Source organism: Lissotriton vulgaris, chromosome 2_1 (genome assembly GCF_964263255.1).
Source record: "Lissotriton vulgaris chromosome 2_1, aLisVul1.2, whole genome shotgun sequence".
Classification (NCBI taxonomy): domain Eukaryota; kingdom Metazoa; phylum Chordata; class Amphibia; order Caudata; family Salamandridae; genus Lissotriton; species Lissotriton vulgaris.
Genome location: NC_141687.1, coordinates 1,917,557,772 through 1,917,583,744, shown reverse-complemented (window position 1 = coordinate 1,917,583,744; position 25,973 = coordinate 1,917,557,772). Strand labels below are relative to the sequence as shown.

Here is a 25,973-nt window from a genome sequence, read left to right as displayed (position 1 = left end):
TCAAAGCGCTTCACAAACAAGGGCCGGAGTTCCTTAAAGAGCAGCTTATTGCATACTGTCCTACTAGACAGCTAAGATCCACGACACTGCGTCAACTAGTGGTACCGCGGACCAGGACTGTCACCTGGGGAGACAGACGTTTCACGGTTACAGCTGCTAGACTCTGGAACTCCCTTCCGCTAGTGATTAGATCAACTCCCTCTCTTCTTCAATTCAGGAAATTGCTGAAGACCTGGTTGTTCGACAAGTAACCTTGTTTCCAATTATCACAGACAGAATTCCTCCCGTTTCTTCTCTGAGATACTAACTGAAGTCATAGCGCCAAGACGCCCACGGGCAATCGCTGCACTTTACAAATTGTAATAATAAACAAATAAATAAATAAATACTACACAGGGGCAAATAGGAGAATGAGACACAGGGTTGAAATCCTGTTGGTTATCTTGAAGCTCAATACCGTTTGATAACCTCGGCCTGCTAACTGAGTTCCCAATTGTCTTGTATATCTTGTGCCTAGTCGGAATACAGTGTGTGCCCAAATTCTTCATACACTTATCTCTTGGTGGTTACTCCTAAAAAGGCTTTGGTTGTTCTGAAGAGGTCAGTCTCTTGCTCTCTCACAGTTCTCATGCCCGGCAGTTCCTTGTGTGTTCGTGTTGCAGTCCAAGGGGGTGCAGAGTGGACAAATGCAGTGGTTCTGTTTCTGTGGTAGCAGTTTCTGTATTGTGAGGGCCACAGTGGCTGCCCCGTCCCAGGAACTTAATGACGTCCAGTTGGCTTCTGTGGCAGCTCTGGTCTTCAGCAGTTGCAGCCTGCTTAGATGAGGCTGATAAGGATTCAGATGGCAGGGGCGGCCTCAGATCCAACTTCGACCTCCTGGATTACTACAGCAGGTACAGTCGTCAGGTCGATCAGGGTGCCCACCAAAGTCTTTCAGTCAAGGTGGATTGCTGCTCACATTAGAATGATAATGGATTTATGCAGAGTACTGATGTGATTCATGAATAGAACTGTTTCAGGAGATCGGGAGACACCCTTACACACACAGGGCACTTTGAGCTTTGCTCCCTTGTATTCACTCATTCTCTTCTGGTTTTGGAAAACAGGTTTACTAAAACACAATCAAATAGCTCTAGGATTCTGGAAATATTTGTGGGTATGTATGTTTCAATCACAGGCGCTCTGCTCCTTCCTGAGATGAAACACCCCATCATGTCAAGACTCACTTTCAACGTGCAAATTAACTTGCAAACAGTTGTAGAAAGCTATTAAAAAACTAGAACCTACTAATGAAGCTTGACACACATATCACTATACATTTTACCTTTTTTAATTACAAGGCCTGACTTAATATGTAGAAATGTGAGGGCAAAACAAGTATGTGCAGATTACCAACTAAAAATATACTTATTTACGAAAAACACTACACTTTTAGAAGAAGAAAAAACGGAGTCCCATTATGAGTTGCAATTAATTCCACATGGATATTTAGGGACTGAAATTAATTATTCTAGCAGTTATTTCCCTCTGAGAATATTGGGATTATATGCCAAACTCCCAGGAATGGAGGAATAACCTGCCAGACCAATAGTTACCAGTTTGTTTATCGAAGTTTCCTCCTATTTTATGGAGTATAGCACGGACATTTGCCCTCTACTCTAAACAGGTGATAAATATCTATGAAGGTAAGGCCGACTCAGGTTTGGGGTACTGGATGGGACAGGGTGGGCTGCCTGGGGCGTTTTGGGTCCGGGCTATACTTCCTTCCACAGCTCCGGTCTCCTCCACCTGTTTTACTAGATGCAGATATGCAGCTCCTAAAACCAGGTGCATCTTTTTCAGAAACAATACTTTTGCTTCCAGAAATGCTACAATTCCACATGCGCATGTGCCTTCTAGAATAGGTCTACGTCTTTCTGGTGCATCCACATGCTTAGTGTTTTCTGCAAAATTTCTATCATAAAAAAATATTTAACAAAAAAAATATACGTTTTTGGTCTCAAAATGCGCACAGCCACAGTAGTCCCTTGCGCTAAAAAGATCAACTTTGTGTGTGGATTGTGCTTCCTCGGAAAGGGCAGAATGCAGTTACTCAAAGTGAAGTTAGCCTATGGCTGAAGTGATTTTACCCTAGCCCCATGCTGTATGCTACAGTGGGTAGAAGAAACATGTAAATTACACAATAACTGTCTAATTGATGAAGAAAATATAATATGCATATGTTCAGTTGAAAGGTCTTGGATAAGGACATACTTAACAAAATATGTATTAGCAGTACACTTCACAATTCAGCACTACATACTATGTTTCAGCTTTGCCATCCACAGAATAAACATAACTTGGTGTGACACAAACATATGTCAAATCTTGGCTGATATTCGGTGCCCAGTTAATTCTAGAGCAGTAAGTTTGAGTCTCAGCTACTCTGCAGAGTGACCAAGAAATTGTGCTCATGCCCCTTCTTCAAACTTCTGATTATCGGCCATAGCAGCCATGCATAGCAAGCAGGAACATGAAGAGAACATGTGAGCAAGCAGACAGGTTGTGTCAGACAATGGGATCTTTGTGCTGGCAGTTCCTCACTGGCTGCAGCAGTGTACTAAGGTAGACACATGAAATAAGTGCCCATGAATTAGAAGCAAAATAATGTATATGGCTCCAAAAACCAACCCAAAAAGTACCTACAGTGCACATGGAAAAGAGGATTGTGGGTGGTTATTTAACTCAGGTTATGCTGTGCGTTAAATAGTGGGGGGTTTCTTGTACTCAACTCCATAAACTTGAGAAAATAAATTCACTGGAAAGTTGTGTTTGTTTAAACTTGTATAGACCAATATAAATTTACAGGAAAATATATGGGCATAGAGCTAAGATGCCACAGAACGTAACAGTCAGAAGGGATTTTAAAGCAAAAGGCATTTCTCTGTTTGGGTTTTAAAAAGGCAATCCCATTGCTATGCCCTTAAAAATAGGTGAAAACCATTGACAATTGACAATGGAACCCGCCAAAGCAGTATCTGAATAGCGATAACCAATGTTTTAATTTCCAGCGTAAACTAATACCTTTCATGAGTGTTTCACATCTATATTACAGACAATACTCTACTAGACAAGGCAGGCCTGTTGGTAGATGACATAGCTTTATTCAAAAAGCCATGCTGCTCTAGTGTGTCGTCTTCCTGAACTTTGTAAAAATTACTGGATATTGGATTGTGCATTTTTCTGGACTTTAAGGATCATCATTAGAGAGTTGTCTCCTATTGTGCATGAATGAAATTATATAATTCCAGGTATATGGTATTTACTAGATGTGACTGGGCACATGATATAAACAAGCATTGGCAAAGCCAATAGGTCTCACCTATGCGAGAGCAATGGGCTTGGCCAATGTCTTTTAGCCATTTTGTATAGCAACGCGACTGCTGTGCACCAAGGCTGAAAGTTGGGGGGAAAGGTGCTATGGCTCCATAGACTGACCCAGATCAGAGACAGGCAACTGAAGAGGCAAAGATCAGAGACTATGGAGCGAGATCAGAGTGGAGAAACTGTCAAGTCAAGTCAAAATTAAATTTTATTTAATAAAAATCATAAAAGGATGGACAACCATCATAAAAACCAATGGGGGGACACTGACAAGCGGACTTCGACCCTAGGAGGTGTCACAGCGCTGCCCTGAACGCTGCACTGACCTGCAAGAAACACCGCCGCACCGCTGGGTTCCTGACGCTGTGGTCGCCTCCGCCGCCGAGCAGCACCATCGCACGGCTGCAGTGCGGGGCGGACCACAGCTCCCAGCCTGCCTTCCACCAACACCGCCCACTTCCTGTCCACAGCGCCAGGAGGCGCACAAAAGGAAGCAGCTCCCACTGAGGAGCGGGGGACACTGACAAGCGGACTTCGACCCTAGGAGGGGTCACAGCGCTGCCCTAAACGCTGCACTGACCTGCAAGAAACACCGCCGCACCGCTGGGTTCCTGACGCTGTGGTCGCCTCCGCCGCCGAGCAGCACCATCGCACGGCCGCAGTGCGGGGCGGACCACAGCTCCAAGCCTGCCTTCCACCAACACCGCCCACTTCCTGTCCACAGCGCCAGGAGGCGCACAAAAGGAAGCAGCTCCCACTGAGAAGCGGGGGACACTGACAAGCGGACTTCGACCCTAGGAGGGGTAACAGCGCTGCCCTGAACGCCGCACTGACCTGCAAGAAACACCGCCGCACCGCTGGGTTCCTGACGCTGTGGTCGCCTCCGCCGCCGAGCAGCACCATTGCATGGCCGCAGTGCGGGGCGGACCACAGCTCCCAGCCTGCCTTCCACCAACACCGCCCACTTCCTGTCCACAGCGCCAGGAGGCGCACAAAAGGAAGCAGCTCCCTCCGCGTCGCGGACGCGCGCGGGCGGCGCCGGGCAGAGCCCGGGCAGAGGGCGGGCCGTCTGTGGCAGTCAGGGGCCGAAGGAGGCCGGGCTGGGCCAACTCGCTAACATCCAACATCCAAGATGGGTAAGAAAAAGAAACACGCTACCATGGAGGAGGGGGGGAAAATGCTAAAATGCCTAGGCACTCAAACTCTATCATGTCTTACCTTTCCTCGGCTGTGGGAGCTCTAACAAAGGAGATTGCTAACGCCGAGCAAGAGTTTGCCATTGCATTGACTTCCCCGAGTATACCATCAGCATCGCTTACAGCTGAGGCCGTAACCCCCCCCCCCTAAGCACCTCAGCCGGTGTTCCTTTGGAACCTCTTGTGACCATTGTCAACCCTCCATCTCATGCCCAACCAGCAAACGACCCGGCACCCGGCCCACCTGTCATATCGCCAAGAGCTCAACCTCAGATGGCCACTACAACTAATACTCGCAAGAGAGGGAAAAAAGCCAATATTATGCCAATTATTGCAGACAAATCAGCCACTCTGGAGGAAAAATTGGAGGAAATCTTTGTGGCGAGGATCGAACCGCTGTTGGTGGGCATCGCCAAAGACATTGTGGATACCCTAAATACATGCCTGGAAGGATTACTAAAGAAATGTTCCCTCATTGACAGAATCATCCACTCGCTCCCTCCTAACTACATTCAAACGAGCGACGGTAAACTTGAGGAGACGGGCATGAACAGGAAAGTAGAGGGGGCCATACACGTGACTAATCCCACAGGCGGAACCTTGCCTAGTGATACTAGGTCTCATGTTGCTTTTACACCTCTCCAGCAAGCCACGACAAGCAACTGTAGTGTGGCACCTGTCTCACTAGTACCGCCTGAAAAGTCCCAACCACCTAGGATAAGGGCATCGCCAAGTACATACAAACTTCACCTCCCACCGGAAGCATCCCCTTTGGTAGCAGTGTTCATTGGGGTCGATCCACTGGGAGAGGGGGAACGGGAATCAACCAAGGAACTTATGGCTAAAGTCAAGCGCTGGAGTGGCGAGAAATGTTGTGGTGGAAACATAGCGGACTTGATCATCCATGCAAGGAGGGTGGGATGGATTGGTAAACAATCAAAAACAATATATGGTGATGGCGTGGTTGTAAACTTCTGTAGGGCTGATGTGGCTGATAGACTTTTGGGATGGTTCAGCAATATCAAACGGGGATCGCCTAAGACCTGTTCCCTTGGGCTTTTTCTATCAACCGCCACCCTGTCACAAACCCAATATAAATTATCAGGCCAGATGGCAGGGCAGAAGGTTAGCAGCGGCACGTAGAAATTCAAACGAGCCCACTATAAGGCAATCAGTAACAACTTTACCTACCCCACCCACTTTGACACATCATGTTCCTCAGGCCGTACCTTTGGTGGACGGGATAAGTGTGAGCATAAGTAACCAGTTTTCTCCCCTGTCTGGCCTGGATGATATGGACTGACTAACTATGGAAGAGTCTACCATGCCCCCGGAGGACTTAAGGGCCACTATGGCAGCCACTAAGGAAGTAGGTTGTAAAATACTTAGCTGGAACATTGCTGGAATTAACTCAAAAATGAGTGACAATGAATGGGTTTCATTTGTTTCAGACCATAACGTTATTGCTCTGCAGGAAACGTGGGATATGACATCCCAATTTTGGTTGGACGGCTTTGCAGGCTTTGCAGTCGCGGCTTGTCCTAGTAATGCAGGCAGAGCGAGGGGAGGCCTCCTGACTCTTTTTTCTCTTGATCTCATTGGATCTCTAAAACAGATTAAATATGACTCTCCAAATTGTTTAATTGTAGAAAGGCAAACCTGCCCGTCAAAGAGTACTCTGTTTATTAATTTTTATAATTCTGTTAACAAGGAGTACGGTGGTGACAATATCTCAAAATTGGATGCCTTTTTAAATCTACTCAGCCAAAATACTCTTATTAGTTATGAATTTGTGTTAATGGTGATCTTAATATCCACCCTTGTTATTTTGGTTGTACTGCAATTGGAGGTGTGGAGACACGGGATCAGGAGGTGCCGCACTTTGAACATACCAGGGCTGGCGAGGAACTGGAGGACCTCCTGGCCAACTTTAACCTCCTTGAATTCACAACACGGGAGGGGGAACCTAGAACACCAACGTTTAAGGGGTCATCTCCGGGGACTGTTATTGATTATATCTTTGTGACACCTGCTATTCTTAATTACACTATTTCTTACCGCACTGTGCCATCCCCCTTTAGTGATCACAACCCTGTCCTTTTGACCATCCGCTGGGGGGACTTCATGGGCCCTAGGCCAGGGCAGACCAGACCTGGACCTACCCTACGCCCAATAGATCAGGGCAGACGGCTGAAATGGGGGAATGTGGTACCAGATGACTTTTACTCTGACATTGGCCCGCAGATAAACGATCAGATTACGATCTGCCAAGACCCGTCCTCACAAGGCCATGACATCATGGACGCCTTCCAGTCAATATGTCACATAGTGTCTTGCAACCTCACGGCCCCAAGGGGCAGGGGAGAGCCAAAGCACCATAGGTGGTTTGATTCAGCCTGCACCAAGGCACTCAAAGCCTTAAAATCTGCCCTTAAAGTAAACCCTAGGGATAGGGCCTTGGTCACAATTTTGAGAAAAGAATATAGGAAGGCCACTAAGAACAGACGGGATTGTATTAAACAGGAGGCGTGGGAACAACTAACTTCCACTGATATATTGCGGGACAGCAGGCAATTCTGGGCTGTAGTTAACCATCCATATTTCTTGGATTCTCCCAACACAGATATTGACTGTGTAATACCAGATGAGAGGTGGCTGGCTCATTTCAGCACTGTCTATGGTGATACGGGCGACTTCACCCATTTACAAAACATGCCAGGTCTGGTGGCCACACCTCTACACTTTAACAGCGGGAAGGTGGAAAAGGCAATTCGTGCCACCACAAAGAATAAAGCCCCCGGCCCAGACGGGGTACCAGCCGACTTTTATATACACTCACCCAAATTCTGGGCTGGTATCCTGGCAAACGTGTTCACAGCTGCAAACAGCTCGCCCCCTCCAAGTACTTGGGCGACCTCCACAATAGTCCCCATATTTAAAAAGGGCCAAAGGGACGACCCAGGGTGTTATCGGCCTATATCCCTTTTAGACTCTGCTATAAAAATCTTGGGCAGAGTCCTCTTGGCAAGGTTAAGGGATAGCCTGGAGGGATGTGGGGGTTTGGCCGACATTCAGTACGGCTTCAGGGAAAAAAGAGGCACGATTGAACAGTGTTCAAACTTACATCTGTTGACCGCTAAGTGCACGGTGGCCAAGGAGGGGTCCTTGTATTTAGCATTTATGGACCTCTCCTCGGCCTTCGACTTGGTCAACAGATCTAAGTTATGGGAAATTATTTTGAAGATGGGGATTGACGAAGACTTGGTGGGGTTCATAGCGTCCTTACACCGGGATCCATTTGCCGCAGTCAGGGTAACAAAAGAAGGCAGATGCACGACCCGTTTCAATTCGAAAAGGGGTGTTAGGCAAGGCTGCATATTAGCTCCCCTGCTATTTACAATTTATATAAACGATCTAGGCAAGCACTTAGAAGGGGCAGCAAGAGACGTTCCGCGTGTAGGAGAAGTTAAGATCCCCGCTCTCCTATACGCGGACGACGCTGTCCTCATTGCACGCACAGGGGTGTGCCTCCAAAAACTGCTGGATGCATTTGGGTCCTTTATGGACCGGCTTGATTTGAGGGTCAATGCTTCTAAATCCCACACCATGGTCGTTGGCCCACAGGGGAAAAAGGCTAAGGCAAAAATATTTTTTTGTAAAGGAGAGGTAGTCTCGAGAGTCCCTGTGTTCCCCTACTTGGGAGTGCTTTTTGATAGCAAGGGTACCTGGGGACCCCAGATTCGAGCCAAAAGCCTAGCGGTAACAAGGACATCTATGGCCATTCTAGGTTTCTCCAAAAGGTTGGGTCATAGACCCTTGAAAGCAATCATTAAGGTGTACAACAGCAAATCCCTCCCTGTGGCTCTATATGGCGCACCTCTATGGGGCTATGTACGCTTGGATAAAATTCCCACACCATGGTCGTTGGCCCACAGGGGAAAAAGGCTAAGGCAAAAATATTTTTTTGTAAAGGAGAGGTAGTCTCGAGAGTCCCTGTGTTCCCCTACTTGGGAGTGCTTTTTGATAGCAAGGGTACCTGGGGACCCCAGATTCGAGCCAAAAGCCTAGCGGTAACAAGGACATCTATGGCCATTCTAGGTTTCTCCAAAAGGTTGGGTCATAGACCCTTGAAAGCAATCATTAAGGTGTACAACAGCAAATCCCTCCCTGTGGCTCTATATGGCGCACCTCTATGGGGCTATGTACGCTTGGATAAAATCCAGCTAGCGGAGAATAGATTTTTACGATTCCCTTTTCTGCCTTCCCCAATCTTCCCCGATTTTTTCTATTCATATGGAACTTGGTTTGGATTAGGTTCAGGACAAACTGAGACTGGCACCTTTAACATACTGGCTTAAGACCTGGTTAAATCCAGAACTAACGTTAAACCACATGATTATGAGGGACGTGATGAGTCTGGAGAATAGTTGCACGATTCCATGGCTGGCCTACCTAAAAAAATCTTTTAACGATCTGGGTCGCCCAGACTTATTCACTGTTCCCTCTGGCATCACAAAGCAGGATGTGGTCGTAATTAAAAAACAATTCATGTTAAGGGAATGTTTGTTGCGAGAAGAATCAGAATTACTAAAGCCTACAGTACGACTACATTATTTGTCACTTTATTCACTTGCAATTGAGCCCTATTTATGTTTTGTCACAAATCCTTTTCATAGATTTTTGTTAACAAAATTTAGGTTCAACCTTATTCACTTTTATTTGGGCAATTTTAACTCTTGGATGAAACCAGAGTTAGCACCTCCTTGCACCTGTGACAATTTTTCCGTTCAGGACACGATGCACGTTGTTATGTTTTGTGATTTCTTCTCTGCACAAAGAAAAAAATACCTGTTACCTGTCTTAAGGGAAGCCGGCTTCTCCCAGGTGAGACCAGCCATGCTTTATTTAAAATCCCTGGGAAATATACGTATTACGTTCGCCATGGCAAATTTCCTAGTGGCAGCGTCCAGATCAAGAAGATGTATGAATCTGTCAAACCAGTGTGTATAACCCGTTTAATTGTTTTTTATTATAACATCATGTCAAATTAACTCGATTGTAAAGAAACTGTTTAATCCTTTTTTTAATTGTAAATAACTTTGTTTTTATGTCCTTTGTATGATTTTAATCGAATCGAATAAAGTTAATTTGACTTGACTTGGCAATGCTTTAAAGTAAACATTTAAAAAGCATAAAAGGACTTAAAGGTCAATATCACGATAGAGGGAAGCTTATTATTTTAAAATAATGACGAATATGACAATACATTTGGGAAATATGTGCTAATTAATTGGCTGCTTGGCAGAGTCGCATTTTGCCAGTTCTTTTAATGCGATTTTCCATAGTATTATGGCTCTGCAGGACAGGGGAATTGACGACCCTCCGAGACATTTAATGACCGTTACTCTACATGTTCTTATTTGTTCCTTCCTTAGAGCCTCCCGGAGGATAGATTTTCGAGTTTCCAATAAAGAAGAACAAGTACATAGTAAATGTAGTAATGACACTTCCCCTTGACCACAGAGGCGACATTCCTTGGATGGCCATATTTGTTTCCATTTTGGGGTCTAATCCTTTGAGGGGAAAGACCCCATGTGTAGCAAAGTCAGATCATGTTTTTTCTGATGAGAGAATTGTTCCAACAGGTATTGCTGCGGCTTCAACCTCTGGTAGTCCTTTATCACAGCCCAAGCATGATGTTTTTTTTGCAAAGGACGTTTTATCAGTTAGTAAAGAGATCCGTTTAATGGCGTTATTGACTACGCTTTTAAATCCGGAGTATGTTACGGGGGTGAGCCAAGCATCCTCTAACTGTAATGTCGACAGGGATTCCTTCAGATCTGCTGTGGTTGAATTGGCTAGGCTAATTTGATTTTCAATCTCGGCCCAACAACGATGGGCAAGGGTGTTGTCTTCTGTCTCCCTCATCCTCCAGTAGTATTTTACTAGGGCGCCTTGTCTGGCCATGATCTGATTTTTTTAATCCATATTCTAGGCGGATTTGTGCCTGTGAGGTATGTAGCGGTATTGAAAACAGTCTCTTAAATAGTGTAGATTGTGCTGTATTTAGGACTGCGGCATCCTAATATTCAGAATTTCCGAGCCGTATGAAATGGAAGGTAAAAATTTTACAGCAATCACTTTAAGCAGATGGGCGGTAGAGCATCCTATAAGTTTTTTCCTTAGGGTTTTAAAAGCAAACAACAATTGTTTGGCTTTCATGAGGCCTTGATCTAGGTGTGATTTGAAGTTAAGCTTACAATCTAGCTGAAAGCCTAGGTATTTATAGCACATAACCCTAGACAATGGATGCTCACCCAATTTCTAGGAAAAAGTTTGCCTTTTCGATGTTTTAATAGATTGAGAAACACATAACTTTTGTTTTTTGATGGTTAATCGTGAGTTGGTTCAAGGTAGCATAGTCTCCTAATTCTGTAATCAGTATCTGCAGGCCTATAAGAGTTTGTGCTAGCAGGACAATGTCGTCGGCATATTGGATGCACAGTATCGTTTTTTTTTCCCAATTTAGGAGGGTCGGCTTGAATTAACCGAAGGTGCTTATCAAGGTCAGAGGTGTGAATGTTAAATAGGCAGGGTGCTAACACGCAACCCTGTTTTAGCCCATTGAATGTTGGAATTTTGCCAGTAAAACTGGACCCATCTCCTTTCTTGATTTCGACCCACGTGTGTGAATACAGATTGATGATGGCCGTCGGGAGTCGTGGCGGGACCTCCCAGTCTTGCATTTTTTCTCATAAGTTAGCGCTTGAAACTTTATCAAAAGCTGCTTTTAGGTCGAAAAAGCAGGCATACAAAGGCCTAGATTTTGCAAATGCTTGATTGGCTATCAGAGTGACCGCTGAAATATTGGTGAGGGTACCCATCCCTGCCCGGAATCCAGTTTGTGTGTAGGGTATTAAGTTTGATCGGCCTACCCAAGCCTTTAACTCAACCAAAATATTAGATGCGTATAATTTCGCCTCCACATCTATCAATGCAATTAATCTGTAATTGGAGGGATCTGAGCGGGAACCCGACTTGTGGATTGGGTTAAGAATGCTTCCTCTCCGAAACTCTGGGATCAAACCGCATTTTATGGCTTTGGTCAAAAGGGGAGTCAGGAGACAAGAGCAAAATGGAGGGTCATGTCAAAACAGGGCGTTTGGTAGTCCATTGGGACCTGGAGTTCCCTCAGGTTTAACATTTTTTATTATTTTTAATACTTTTTCAGCAGAAAATGACACTAAAACTGCAGACGATTCATGGGTCAGGGTATTGTTAGCTTGTCCTCTGCCGCCAGCCCCATTTGCTGTTATAGTTCCGTTATTTGGGGCAATTGAAGGTCGAGTTTCGTTTTATAGATTTTCGATATGGGCTCTCCAAGTTGCTTCCATTACATCCGAGTTATGATGTTGATTCCTGCCGTTAGTTAACTGATTGATTTGATCCCAGAAACGCTTGGAGTACCTTAGTTTACTTGCATAGAGAAGTTTTGCCCAGATATGTTCATTGTACTCTTTTTTGGTCAATATTATGTCCCTTTTGTGCTCCTTTCTTGCTTTTGCAATTAAAAGTAGGATTCTCTGGTGGTGTTCTGGTCCCCGTGATCATAATTGTCTAAGGTACTTATTTAGTTGTCGTTTTTGTTTCCTCAGTCGTTTGGTATACCAGGCTGCCCCCTTTGAATTTCCTGCGACGATCAGAGACTGCAGAGGCAAACCGTGATATAAGACAGCAGAAATAAAGACAACCATATGGGTTGTCGAGACAGGAAGAACAGACAAAGAACAGAGGCATAATATAATGGCATAGACAGAGGACAGCAAAGAATAAGACTACGATCAAAGCCAGGCGGATGTAGGCATAAAAATCAGATTAATTGTACTAAATAATTCTTATGCTAATAGATATATCAGTACTGGTTGTATAATACTCTATTGTTATTGAGGCATCCTGACCAATGACCAAAGAACCCAGAGTATAATCAAATACAGTACGTTTATTGTATCAAAAACAGTTCAAACATATATTTATATCAATCTATGTACAAAATATACTTTATGCTTCTTCTAAAACATACCATCCACACAGTTTATCATACATATCTTAATCATACAATCCCATTCGTTCTTCAATATTTAACAGTGTGTCACCACTGTGTGAGCTCTCTATATCTATCTAAATATGTAACATACCTTTCTGTTTTTAACAATAGTCAAGGCTTAAACAACTGGTATTCAATAAAGAAAGATTTCTTACATTAGATATTGGCTTATAGTCCAGAGCCCTTATTATTCAATGTGGTGAACAGTCACTATAAATTGTGTTAGTCTTTCTACTATGGACAATATTGAGACTGTAAGCGCTGTGTAATTCATTAGGTTTTTTTTCTATCATGGCTGTATGATCCAATCTCTTAGGCGTGTTTCGGCTGAAAAGCCTTCATCAGGAAGCCATGTATTTGAAAAGTAAAACCTGATACTTATCTATGAATCTATCCTATACCAGTATCGTTTTAAAAGTTATGAACATTGCCTTTGTAAAAATTTTAAAAATTATAACTACCGAATTAGAAAAGTAGATGAGGAAAAAAGCTTTTATGAAATCATAAACAGATAAATAGATAATTTTTTTTAAAAAATTACTATATTTTTATTTAAGTCCAATCATCTCAATTTTAAGGATAAAAGAAATGTCTTCTTTTTTTATTGTATTGTATTGTATTATATAAATTGAAAATGTTTTTGTAATGGAAGTATTGTAAGATTTTAATTAATCAAACAATAAAGAATTACTCACTAGTATCGTTTTAAAAGGCTGCAATAGGTCGATACCCTGTCAGGTACGTCTCCTGCAAATGTTTCCAAGATAATTAATATGGCTGAATGGTAACTATCTTGGCACCGGAATTGACCCTAAACCAAGGGTATTAATGCAGAGACTAGTTCCACGACGATTGCTTTATGGATTAATGTACCTGAAGATGCGATATGCCTGGCAGCACAAGACCAACACAAGAGAGTTACAGTACTTTGCGATTCAAAAAATATTAATAATAATAAATAAGTAGTACCAATTGCTTTATAAATGAATTATTTTAATTATAAGCAAGGGATAAAGGATAAGTAGTGCACACAATGTCAAACACCCTCACAAAAATGCAGCACTACATGAGAGAGAATGCAAAGCTTGAAGGCGAGCTGTAAAGGTGATGCACCAGAAGGAAGAGGTGCGCACAGAAACCACAAACTGCAGAAGAGAGGCCCAGAGAACCGTAGACAGAGCGGAATGAAACCCACAGTAGACAAGCAACAATAGAAAGTGGGTGGAGTAAGAGGGGAGGGGCAGATAGAGACAGTGGAAACATGATGTACTCTTATGGGGTGATACATTAGTAAATAAACAAGTGATCACTTTGTTCTTCCTAGGTCTTACTCTGTCACCTTAAACCCTTGGTTATGCCACTCCAGCCGACAAGATCATTTTTGCGAGGCAGTGTGTGTGTGTAAGTACTCTCCCTTCCGTATGCTATATGGTATGAATGGAGAAAGTCTTCTCTGTCCTATTTAATTTGTTGCGTGTCACTGAGAATACTTCTGTCTTTGAAGGTGATTGCGCGTCACTTTTTTTTTAAATGCGCTGGGAATACAGGCTCCATCTCCTTAAGAAAAGTACGGTGGCACAACGCACATCCTGCATGAAGTCCACTATTTAACTGTGCTTGCTTCTTCATTGCCTGGTGCCATAGTGACAGTCACATCGATGGTATTTGTCTTTACCAGGAAATTTACATTGAGTCTCTACTGTTCCAAAACGTCTTGCCTTCTCTGCTTTCCTGTTTGCGGCTAATATCACAGTGATAAGAACACCTGATGTTCCGCTTCTCGAGTGTTAACAGATCTCACAGTATGGCCTCTGCTCCTAGTAATGGTATTTATTTTTATGTTTTGTGATTATTCCGCAATTCTTTGTTGTATTTACATTCTTTATATTTATAATGGCGTCTTCCAACAATGTAGTGCATCCTCCACCATTCCTGCAAAATCCATGCAAACCATCCATGGCATGGAGGAGATGGTTGAGAGTTTTTGAAAAGGATATGTTGCTATTGGCGCTTCAAAGAGCAGTCCAATTCCTTGTGCAGTTTACTTTTCAACCATTTGGATGATACCGGTCAACAGGTTTTTGATAATTAGCCACCTGCTGGGGATGATACCCGGAATTTCTATAAGGTGGCACTGGCTCGCATGAGCAAATAATATACTGATGAACCATTTTTATGCTGGAAAGGCAGATTTGTTTTTAAAGGAAGCAGATGTTGGAAGCATCTGTTGAGGATTACATGCCAGTGTTGAGAGTGCTAGCAACCAAATGAGAGTTTATGTGATCAACTGGTATGAGCGTTTATGTGATCAACTGGTATGAGCGTTTATGTGATCAACTGGTATTTAACGGTTTCAACTAAAAAGATTCAGGAACGTATTACAACTTGTAAAAATCCTTATCCTAATGAAGTGCTATTGTTAATAAGAGCAAGACCAAGAGGGGTACTGAAAAGAAACAGAAAAAAAGATGCGGCTCTAAATTCCATTTAACGATTAATGTTTCGTGTCCCGCTCTTGGCAAAAAAGTGTGGTAATTGCAAAAAAATGGGTCATTGTCAGGCTGTGTGTCGTGCTAGCAAAATGAAACCTAATGTAAATCAGGTATGTATGGAAGAAGATCAGTTGTGCAAGGATATTAGCAATGTATTATTAACAGCTGATGTTAACATACTAGAGCCAGCTCAGAGGAAGCATGAAGGTCTATTATGCGAAGTAATGATTGGCAATGTAAATCTTGGGATTATGGCAGATTCAGGCTCTCCCATCACAATACTCTCTGATGTCGCCTATGAAAAGTTGTGGTCTAAACAATTGAGACAAACGGATGTCAACCCGAAAGCCTTTGGAGAATATATCTTACCATACAGAACGGTTTCTTTTCTGACTTTCTTAAATTCAAAGACAGGGAGGTTTCGACTAAGATAAAAGTTACTGAAAAAGTGAGGAATGTAATGGGTTGGCAAGACCAAGCTAAATTGGGCATTATTTTGAGAGCTGGGCATGAAGAGTCTGTTGTTTCGGGCATTTTCCCTTTTTCTCAGTTGAGTATACACATTTTCCCTTTTTCTCAGTTGAGTATACACAATCTGTCCAGGGTGTTGATTCCCTCCTACAGTCTGTACGACTATTGTATAAATTTGAGACAGTTTTCAAAGAAAAGGTTGCATTGCTTAAGGGATTTGAGCATAAAATTAAACTTAAGTGCAATGCCATATTTGTTATACAAAAAGTGAGACCCATACCATTACCAATCAAAGAAGATTTTATTGGACAAAATGGGTGAACCGCTTATTAACACCTCTCAATTCTTCCAAATGTTTTTCAGCTGCTATTATTGCCTGTTACAAAATCTGGGGATATATACGTTTTTGTGTCTATCTCAGAGTACTCAATTGTAATCTCCTCATTGATTGCCATCCTACCCGGAGGATATATGATTTGTTGGCAAAACTGGGTAATAGTAGGTATTTTTCCACTGTTGATCTACGTTCTGCCTATCATCAGATACCTTTGTGTAAAGAGTCACAGCCTCTAACAACGTTTATAACACCCGTGCTGGCATCCACCACCAGTGTGTTTCAAGGTTTTATGGATGAGTTGTTGGTGGTGAGAGCAGAACACAGGTTTTTCAAAATAATATTCGTATTCATACTGAAAGTTTGGAAGAGCATCTTGAATGTTTGAGTCTTGGGTTAAGTAAGTTGGAGAAACATTGTACAACTGTGAATAAAAAAAATAGCGTAGCTTTCTTGCCACTCAGTAGACTACCCTGGGCGTAGTATCTCTTCTCTAGGTATAAATCGCAAAACATCACTTGTGAAGGCCATTACTGTACCGAAAGAGAAGGAATCCTTAAGAGCGTTTCTGGGGCTGAGTGAGTACTATGCAAGATTCGTACACGGTTTTGCTCTTTTTGTTCCACCCCTGAGAGCATGATTAAAAAAAATGCCAAGTTTGTGTGGTCGAAAAAGCTGAAAGAAACACCTTTGGGAGAGCTTAAATAGTTAATAGTTGACGACCCCACAATTAAACTTGTGTTTGGAGAGAAAAGTGTAATTTCAGTTGATGCAATCTCCATGAGACTGGGTGCAGTTCTGAGTCGACTGGTAGATGGAAACTAACGCTTGTCACCTTACCGTTTCAGAGAAATTAATTCAGCTGAGAACTACAGCAAATTGAACTTAAAACGCTGGCATATAAATGGCCTTCCGAAAAGTTCAAAATGTATGTTTGGTGAACGAGGTTTGATATAGTCACGGAGCATAAGCCCTTAATTTACATGTTAGGGGATAGTTGCTTTAATAAGGCATCTTCCGGGTTGATTAGACTTTTGTCAAGATTGTAGGAGTTTAATTTTGATATTAAACATGTACTGGGAGGAAAAAACATCAGGGCTAATTGCCTTTCAAGGTTGCCTGTAAGTTTGTGCAACGGAGGATCAGAATTTTTGGAGGAGTGTGAATGTGCCATGTCTGTTGTGGAAGCTACAGAGCATTTTGCGATTACACCAGAAGAGTGAAGGATTGGGTCTCCAGTGATGACTGTGTAAGGAAGGTTAAGAAGTGTCTCATATCTGGATGGCCATGTGACAGGAGTCTAGGTGTTGAATTAAAATCTTTTGAACAAGTGGCTTCTGAATTGTCTGTAGTGAATGATTTTGTTTTACGACAGGATTCGTTTGCTCCACCCATAGCTTTATGGGGTAAAATAATTAGTTTGGCTCACCAGGGACATCTGCCAAGCAAATTAAGCAACATCACTGGTGGCCTGGAATTGATGGATAAGTCAGATCTTACACTGATAAGTGTGAAGAATGTTTGTGTTCTGATAAACATTGGAGGGTGGGTACCACTCCTTTGTGAATGAATGAATGAATGAATGAATGAATGAATGAATGAATGAATGTTGGATTTATAGAGCGCATGGTTACCCTGGGGCGTCCCAGCGCTGTACCAATGGGGAACCCGACCCGGTGGTGATGGGGCCGGAGTGGAGATTATGCAAGCTATTGCCCAGAGTTGCAGAGTGGGACCCCATGGTTAGAGTGGCACCGAGGCGAGATTTGGAGAAGTGTGGCTCAGGGGTTAGAGGCGGCAGACCCGGAAGCTGAGATCGGTCCTGGACCAGGGTTCAATTCCCCGCCTCGGCGGGTCTTGGGCTAAAAATTCCACGGACTCGATAATTCTCACTCCGGTGCCTTCTCGACTCACGGGTTCACACTCTGCGACTCTGGGCAATAGCTTGCTTAATCTCCACAACGGCCCCTTGCGGCGGGATGCCTGACTTTCACCTTGTGGATACCTGCTGGGGCTATCACACAGGGGAATATCAGGACGGGTTCCCTAAGCAAGCGCCGGGACACCCACTGCGGGTAGCTGTGCGCTATATAAGCTCAACTACATACATACATACATACATACATACATTTATCGGGCCCGCTGACATTGGTCCTGCACCCAGCCGCGTCGGGAATTGAACCCTGGTCCCGGGCCGGCCTGTGCCACCGGGTCTGCCGCCTCTAACCGTTGAGCCACACTGCTCCACTGGAGTGGTCAAATTGTGGGAAAAATTAGACATAGATTTTGCTGGACCCTTCAATTATTAAAAAAAAATTATAAATATTTGATTGCGGCAGTGGATTACTTTTCTAAGTGGTTGTATTTTGCGTTTGTCAAGTCTAATGATTCCTTGACTGCTGTGGAGTTTGAGTAGTTGTATTAACGAGAGAGACCTCCTAATGAAATTGTCATGGGTGACGATGCAATCTGTGTCTGAAGAGATGTCGGTATTTTTCAATGAACACGATGTGAAACATGTTAGTGTTCCTGTATATAGTCCTTCTTCCAATGCACTTGTTGAGAGGGCGAATTGTATGTTGTAAAAGGGAGTGCAAACAGCTATTGCGAGCAAACTCAATGTCAGAAAATTTCTACAGCAGAAAGTGTGGAGTTATAATATCACGCCACACAGTACTACGGCTCCATTTGTATTGCTAAGCGGGAGGAAGCCCATTTCAAGCCTTAATCCTGGGTGGCTCAGTAATAAATGTGGGGTTGTTGGTGGGGATTTGGAAGAAGTCCGTGAGCAGGTAAGGAGCAAACACAATATGATTACAATTAATTTTGACTAAGTAAAGCATATCTGGAAGGGTGTTGAACCTGGTGATTGGGTATTGCTTAAAAAGCTCAAGAAAGTTATGAAAGATGAAACAAAATTCTCCAGACCCACTAAGGTGCAAAGAGTTTCCAGACATGCTGTTGGTTTCGAAAATAAAAGGTCAGTGGAATAAAAATGCTATTGTTTCTCTAAGTAAGGGACAAGCCGATATTATTAGATAGATTCTCAAAGACAGATTGGGATGTGATCCTGACAGTAGTAAGTGTGATTGGTTTCATCTGGAGGTGTTGAAGGATGGTGTTTGTGATGAGGAAGTGGAAGTGAGTGAAGAGACAAGACAAGGGGAGGGAGTTGCGATCCCTAGAGAATATGATGGTGATACACCTATGAATGGTATTGTGGAGGAGGAGATGCTAATAAAAGTGCAAGAGTATGGTTCATTCCTATCGGATTTAGAGATTATGTAATGTATTATGTATTTTCTTATGCCATGTTGCATTTGTCTTTTCGTTATGTATATCTTACTTTTTTGTGATGGGAAAAGGGAGATGGTGTTATATATGTATTCTTAGGAGTGTTTTAGGATTTCATTGCCACATGTAAACTGTGCAGTAGAAAGTATAAGTAGAGCGTATAGGTGTATTATTGGATGACAGCATACATGTAATGTATTCACGAGGTGGACGGGTATTCTGGGATACTACTTGTTGGAGACAGGTCAAGTCTTCTGTGGAATAAACTAAGTTAATCTCCATAACTCTATGTGCCTTGTCTTTATTTAAGCTTCACACGTAACACGATGTACAGTAGCTTTACTTTCTTTTTTTTTATATATTAGTCAACAAGGCAATTTCATTACAAGTTATACTGAAGTTTCTTATACCATCCAAAGAAAGAAGAAAAATAAACATATTTGGAGATACATTGCTACACATATAATAACATTCCTTAAACAATACAATTGAGAATAATAATCATAAACTTAAGACTAGCATCTACACTCGTGCTTCCAGGAGGGGCGCCTTCAAATTAAATACTACTCAGTCCTCCAATCCAATCTATTAATCTTATGTATTGAATGCCAAGTGCCCCCATATAGTCTCTGATTTCATCACGGAGCGAGTTCCTCTTGCCCAAGTAAGGGCTTTCTCCATTTCAGAGGTTTCCCTTACTATAGCCCACCAATAACCTACAGAAGGAGGTTTATTAGAGACCCAATCTCTAGCAATAGTGAGTCAGGCAGCAACCGGTAAGATTTCAATGAGCCTTCTCAATTCTTGACTCGCGTCTTTGTAGCCCAACATGATTTAAATGACTGTAGGCGGGAATCTATCCCTAATCGTTGCCTCATCCCCAGGCTGATCTTCTGCCAGCAGGTTTCTAGCTCTGGACAGGTAGCAAATATATGTACTATACTTGCAGCATACAGCCCACATTTGGGGCATTTTTTACGGTCCCCTCCTTGACCCCCCCTGAGCCCAACTACTAATCTTCTCTGGGGTGTAGTAAAGCATGTACGAAATTGTTGTAAACTCATGCTCAGAGAATGAATTGACCCATCTATAGTTCCTAGTGCTTGGTTGAGGATGGTACGGGTAACATTTATCCCCAAACCTTACTCCATTGTACAGCAAGCTTTTCACAACTATTCGGTCTAAAATCGCTGAGGCATTGGTACATAATATTAATTACTAATTTCGGCTTCTCCACATGCAAGCAATCCCATATCTTCGAGCTAAACACTGCAGCTATGGCCAAGTGTTTTAAAAAGTAATCCCTAATCTGGAAATACTAAAACATTTGGACAGGAAGATTGTAAAAAAGCTGCAGGTTCTCAAAAGTGCTAAAGCCATTACAGTATACAAGTCCCCCAGACATTGAATACCGTGCCTAAAACAGCGTCTACTGATGGTATCGTGAAATACCTCTGGAAGCATGGGGTTGCCCTATAGTGAAAGCTTATCATGAAGAAGCGGCAAGGTACATTTAACAGAGATTGCCCCCCATATACGTACACGATCCCTGATGGTCTTGAACCCAACCCAATTAAAGTAATTAGGGTCATTAACTTTGTATAGAAACATTCAAGAGTTGGATCCCAAGACCAAACAGTGACAGAAATGTTGATTTTCAGGATCTAGGAGACTGAGGAAACATCCAGTGAATTCTGCCCAGTAACACATTCTAAAATCCAGAAAGTGGAGCCCACCCTGACTGTATGGAAGCTTCAGTAAATCTATTACCCGTCGTGCTTTTTTAAACCCCCAAATAAAACTACCTAACACACCTTCTAGTTTCCTAAAGAAGGAATTAGAAACAGAGGGGAATAGACCGCAATAGGTATACAAACTTTGGGAGTACCTTAATTTTAATAATATTACACCTCCCTACTATACCTATTGGAAGCTTATGCTAATTTTTCAATCGCTTTGCTGCAACTTCCAGCAAGAGCTCGTAATTCAAAGTGGGTATGCGTTCAATATGCGCTGAGATACGCAACCCCAAGTACGTGGCTACAGAGCACACACCCACTATGGATCTGTCAGGCTGAAGGGTAAGAAGCACTTGTGTTTTTTTAACATTTAACTAATAGCCCGACAAAAGACCAAATTTGCTTGCTTCATCTTCAATTTGACTTATTGCCGAAGCTGGATGAGTGGTAAAAACGGCAATATCATCCGCTTATGCAGTTACCTTAAGCGGACTTGTTCCTGATGTGTCCGGTATAATTTGTAGATTAGAATGTAATGCCCGAATAAATTGCTCAATATACAGAGCAAACAACGGGGGAAAGAGGGGGCATCTCTGCCTGGTGCCACTTAAAATTGAAAAAGATAATGATTACAAGCCTGCATATAGTAGTTTTGCTTGGGAGTTATTATACAAAGCTTGTTCCCATTGACTAAATTTCCGTCTAAAACCAAATGCTTCAAGTGTAGCCCACAAGTAATCGCAGACCACCCTGTCAAAAGCCTTTTTGGTGTCTAACAGGACCATGCCCAGATTTAATGCCAACTTTCTAGCTAATTCCAAGGCAGTGATGACAAGAGCAGTGGTCCTGCCCTGGATAAAACCATGTTGCTGGCTTGATACTAATCCGGGCATTATTGGGGAAAAGCGATTAGCCTAGATTTTAGGAAAAATCTTAGCATCTGAATTAATAAGAGAAATCAGTCGATAAGAACTGCACTCCTCTGGCGATTTTTTTTTTAAGACTATATTTATTATGTTCCAAGATTCAGGGATCCTCCCACTGGAAACAATATATTGTATAACCACCCCCAAAAGCAAGACCATAATGCTCTTAAACGTTTTATAGAACTCAGTAGGTATGGAATCTTCTCCTGCAGCCTTCCCAGACTGAAAGGTAGATACTGCCTCAGTTATTTTGTCATGCGAAATTTCATTCTCCAATAAACCGAGTCTCTCTCACTCAAATTCGGAAGGCCACTACCCCAGAGGTTCTGCTGTTAGTCTTCCTCCTCTGGTGGTGTAGTTTGCGCATGTAGCTTTTGATAAAACCTCGAGAATTGTTCCACAATTGCCTGCGGATGTGTATGCAAGTTACCATTTGTCCCTTTTATAGCTTTTATCTGGGTTTTAGCCCGGTTGTCTGCTACTTGATGTGCCAGCACCTTCCCAATTTGTTCCCCATATTCATATTGTGAGAACTGGTGCTTATTGTAACTCACAGCTATTTTCTCTCTCAAAGACCTGCTCATAACTGTCCTTGGGTCTAGCAGAGATATAGAGTTGATCTTGGTCACTAGCACCTCGCCTGACCCCTCTGCATGATGTATTTCGGCAGCGAGCAATGCTTGAACTGTAGCTCTAAATGAAGCTTTCCGTTCTTTGATCTGCTGCCAAATATATTGTTGGGTGACCCCTCTTGTAAACACCTTCATGGCATCCCAGAGAACAAGAGGGGAGGCTGTTCCTATGTTATCCATAAAGAACTTCTCTAGTTGTTTATTCATACTGGTCCAATACCTGCTATCCATAAGTAGATAACGTGGAAATGAAAGACCTAACTGTCTTACAATCGGTTTCAACCTGGAAAGGCAATAAAATAAGATCATGGTCAGAAGTGATCCAAGGACACACTTGCATATCTATGGATAACATTATATTATCAGACACCCATGCCACATCAATTCTAGAATATGGCCTGAGTGGGGCATAATAGTACGTATAGTCAGGAATAGTTGGATAAAGTAACCGGCATGCATCTTTTATGCAATGTAGCCGCCCCATTTCTAATATTGCAGTCCTCACCTTCCCCAGTCTAGAAGTGGCAGCTCTACTCGTTGAATCAATGGAATAATCTACAACACAGTTAAAGTCTCCCATAATCAGACGCTCCCTCTGCCAGCCTAACAGCTCCATATTTAAAAATTAAAAGAAAAGTAGGATCATTCATATTAAGGCCGTATATTGATCAAAAGATATATTACCTTATCTTTATCTCAAGCTGCGCGAGTGCACACCTTCCACGTTGGTCAGCCAGGGTCTTACGTTCTACAATCAAACTTCTTGTTGACTAATGTGGCTGCTCCCCTTATAGAGGCACTCTTGAGTTGTACACACAATGGTCTGATACCCCAAATGCTTGAGAAGCCCACAATCTTTAGAAGCGAAGTGTGTCTCGGTCAGTAAAACAATCTGAGGTCTATACATTTTTAGCTCCTCCTGAACAAGTTGCCTCTTAATTCCATTATTTAGGCCTGATACATTCCAGGCCATGCACTTAATCTGCTCCATAAGGCGTAATATTTAGGTCTCCGAGACTCAAACCTAGTATAATCTCTCTACTATCCATCCTAATGTACCTACTCGCTCTGTTTTGAATATTGTGCTCTCTAATGCTATTTACTACAACCCTCTAAAAGTGCTTATACGCACCCCTGTTGATGTTTTCTTCTGCCTCAACCCACCCAGTAATGCCCTACCCTTGCTCTGCCCTCCCTCCCTGTATTGTGAAGGAGGAATCCTCCCCCTTGTAAGCTGCCAATAAATTGACAGCTGAGAGCAAACAGTGCACCGCCAAAGGCCCCCCACACACCACCATACCCAATGTGTCTATTAACTAAAGAAAAAAGGAAAGAGAAGAAAAGAGTCCAAAATCTGAAAATCAGTAGCATTAGTTGCCCTTAATGAGAGAAAAACAATTGCGGTAGGAAGACCTGTGCCCCTTCAGCTTTCAGCGGATCAATGAGCTGCACAAATCTGATCTCACATATATAGTTACGAGAATCAACATTCACAGGAAAGCTAGGGCAGGATTTCAGGGATATTGCTTGCCTCAGTGAAAAGTTACCGAAGAAGATCAACAATAGTTGTAGGTAGCAAGATCCCTGCTTGTGTGACACGAGTGGCAATCTGTGCACGCGTTGTGATTGGCAACCCCAGTCCCAATCCGTGAGGTCAGGAAAAACCTTTTTAAATAGCTGAACCACATATGCGTGACAATCAGATCCCTCTTTGCCCTCCAAAACCCCAAACATCCTTAAATTATTACGGCATTGTTGATTATCCAGATTCCCCATCGTAGCCTGCATAGCAAGTATATGACCAACATACGTTTGCACAGAGCTGACTGTTAAGAGTAGTAGCTTCATCTGCGTCTGCAATCCTTTGTTGTAATCCAAATATGCCTTGAGTTCTGCCTCTCTTTTGCCTCCCCCCCCCCACCATTAGAAAGAATAGGTGTCAATGGCAAGCTGTGACCCAAGGCTAAATCCCTGCGTAGCGGGTGCTGTCTGCTCCGGACTGATGGCATCTCAATGCCTTATTTCTGAGCCGTCTGAAAGACCTGCCCCTGAGAGCCGAGATATTATTGACTTAACTTCCCCCTTTACCTGAATCCACTTGCGCAGACAAGTGCCCTCTAAGGAGGCGATACAACATAAGGTTGCACTATTATGTTGCTGGGTGCCATCAATTTCAGGTGTTTTCTTCAGTACCTTTGTCGGTTTAGATCTTCCTTTCTTTTTCGCAAAGGATAAGCAAACTAGTTCCAGCCTGGGCCTCCTCTGCTGGTTTATTAACAGACAGTGGCGAAACCGGTTTACGGTATGTTGTTGTGGACAGTGTAGAATTATAGCTACCTTGTGAGACACCTTGCATCTCCAGTAATCCTTCGTTGTTTAGGGGCGACGCCTGAGATGCCAGCCGTGTTGAGGAATCCGCTCTAAAAATAAGTATTCTGCGTCAATGCTATCCCCTGAATATCCAGCCGGTTCTCTGGTTGCCGAGTTCTCCCGCCCAGACTTTGTGCCATTTTGTTTTTGCTCTCCCCTACCACTAGACCCGCAATCGGCTTTACTTGCTACAGTGTACCCAGTCTCAGATAGCAATTCAGGCGAATTCCTTGTATCCTTAATTTGCCCCGCCTTGTCAACACACTTTATTGCCCCTTGCCAGAACTGGTCCTGCCCAGGATCGAGTGACCATGCATCTTGACACTCATTTTGGCAATAGTCCACGTTTACTTGTCCACTGGAATTGCCTCTAAAATTTCGTCCACAATTTTGTCTCCCGCTGACAGCTCTGACACTTTGCTCCATTGTAGCAGTTTTAGTAGCGGCTTACCTACTCTTGAAGTACCCCTTGAAGAACTTGCCTTCTGGGCAACTGACATTAGCTCCTCTGTACCAGCTGCCGCCGCAGAACCTCCTGCGGATTTGTGGAACGCGGGCCACTCGCGGCCCTCTCGCCACCGTCTTCGGCTGGGCCATGTTTCTGCCAGATAGGAGAACCGGAGTTGCGGGTAGTCTCAACCAGTCGCCGAGTAGTGGTATCCAATCACCCAGCGAGCAACCCAGGACGCTAACAGCAGCCATCCGACAGTGGCCAGCATTTGTCCTCAATTTCGGTAGTTTTAGGCTTTTTAATATTCTATTCAATATCCGTAGCTAGTCTTCTTCTCCGTCTCCAAGTATTTTCATAAAATCCAGCCTTTTCATCCTATGCGGGAGCTTTCAGTGTGCCTGCTCTCCTATTCCGAGTCAATCCACCATCTTCCTCCCCCATAGCAGCTTTACTTTCAATTTATTATATTGCTAGACAAGAAGTAACAAAACAGTCTGCAGAGCCTAAAATATCATTTCTAAAATCAAATTGATATGGTTAATAAGCTCTTTCCTTGCAAACCAATCCTTCAACTGAGGAAGGCATACATTTGTAAAGATTT

General features: G+C 43.1%; 1 protein-coding gene across 11 annotated transcripts in view; it reads right to left on the bottom strand.

Moving 5' to 3' along the window:
* Positions 1 to 25,973, bottom strand: part of AKAP13 (A-kinase anchoring protein 13) — a 1,375,395-nt gene that overhangs the window by 1,334,503 nt on the left and 14,919 nt on the right. The gene's annotated exons all lie outside the window — the stretch shown is intronic.